At 40.5% G+C, this 1,788-nt stretch overlaps 1 protein-coding gene across 1 annotated transcript in view; it reads right to left on the minus strand.

Moving 5' to 3' along the window:
* Nucleotides 1–933, minus strand: part of LOC101849644 (acetylcholinesterase-like) — a 110,365-nt gene extending 109,432 nt beyond the window's left edge. The window contains exon 1 of the mRNA XM_035972288.1: nucleotides 407–933. The gene's annotated coding sequence lies outside the window, so the exon portion shown is untranslated. The remainder of the gene's footprint in view (nucleotides 1–406) is intronic.
* Between the last annotated feature and the right edge of the window lie 855 nt (nucleotides 934–1,788).

Genomic DNA, 1,788 nt, shown 5'->3' on the forward strand with positions numbered 1-1,788 from the left:
GATCTTACATACACAGAGAAAGACGGAGAGACAGACAGAGAGAGACAGAGAGAGAGAGCGAGAGAGAGACATACAAAGAGGGAGAGAGGGACAGAGAGACAGAGAGAGAGAAGAGAGAGAGAGAGAGAGAGAGAGAGAGAGAGAGAGAGAGAGAGAGAGATGGAAAGAGAAACGAAGGAAGGATATGAGCTTGAAACACTCAATAGCAAAAAAGATAAACGGATAATGTTTAGTTAGCCACCCATATCGTTATAAGCGCTGGAAGATACGAAGCTATTCCCCTTGACCTTCACACAAATCATAGTTTAGGAAAATAAAAAGGTTTGTGAAACAATACACGCTGTGCAGACGAACATGAGAAGAATTTAACAACGGAATTAAATCTTATGCAGCGGATAGTACTCACCAGTCAATGACTTTCCAACCCAGTCTCATCTACCGCTGCTCCTGAAAACTGGCCCTCGATTTTCTCTGGCCTTGCTCCTAATGAAGTCCTCACAATCCCCGGCACTGTGTCGAAAGAACACCAGTTTGTTCATCCCCCCAGAGGTCTGTACAGCCCGTACCTCTGGTGGACGGTTGTGTAGTACATTTCCACCTCCTAGATCACGGAGTGACATCAATTGATTTGTAACACCGGCAACGCTTGCAACAAGTGTAACGTCTGTGACCTCTGTATCGCGGCAAACATTAAAGTAAAGCTTGTAACACCTGTGTCTTGTGTGACGGCAAGTTTTAGCACTTACAACACGACGTCTCTGCTAGCGAACGTGTGACCTTGGCTTTTAAACAGGCAATGCCGAAGCGACCAGCATCTGTCTACAATGTGAATTTAAATGACAAAGACGTTACGTACTTTACCTGACAGCATTTCAAATTTTTTTTTCGCGGGAGTGCCTGTTTACTGAAAATCAAACTAATGCTCTGATAAAAAACCAATTTAATCAATACTTTGAAAAAACCTATTATTTAGGTCTTGTTGAACTTGGAAAAAAATCAATACGGGACTCACAAAAAAAAGAGACGGAAGAAGTGCTATATCATGTCTCTCAAACCTGTGAGAGAAAAAGTAAATCAATTTCTTTCGCTTCTTATTTTCTCTTTCAGACGCAAAATTGGACAGCGCACAATAGAAACAAATGAAGTTCACATGTCTCTGATAAAAATTAACTATAATAAGAACAAACTGCGTTGAAAACGCCCATCAAGGCATGACTTCATTTGTTATCAATGCATTTTTAAAGCAAAAGGGAAATTATCAAACAAGTAACAGATTAGAAACAAAACAAGAAATAAACAACTTAAAACAAGAGAACATTGAAAACGAAAGAAAAAGAAAATCAAACGACTAAATTGCTCAGCTCAACGAACCACAAGGTGTAGCCCCTGAAGATTGACCCACAATGCTGAGCGAGCGGTCTCAATGTCTGAGAGCTGTCCAGACGATAATCGGCACGGTCGTCGGACAATACAAAAATTGCTACGCACACTGACGTGCTCGTCTTAGGACTCCGTACCCTAAGGCTACTCACTGATTATTACTTTCCCAGGTCCAAACGTTTGAGCCACAGTGTTGTGAATCTATTCTAGGAGGATTCGTAGTATGGTAGTCACTGAGAAACAATTTTTACTTAGGCTAGTATATAAAATGTATATTATTATACTGAGATAAGATTAGACAGGATATCATTATTTTATCAATCATCACAAAGGGGAATTTGCTGCAGCAAGATGAATACGTAGACGCTCAAGACACAAACACACACACACACACACACACACATTAAC

Source organism: Aplysia californica, unplaced genomic scaffold (genome assembly GCF_000002075.1).
Source record: "Aplysia californica isolate F4 #8 unplaced genomic scaffold, AplCal3.0 scaffold00640, whole genome shotgun sequence".
Classification (NCBI taxonomy): Eukaryota; Metazoa; Mollusca; class Gastropoda; order Aplysiida; family Aplysiidae; genus Aplysia; species Aplysia californica.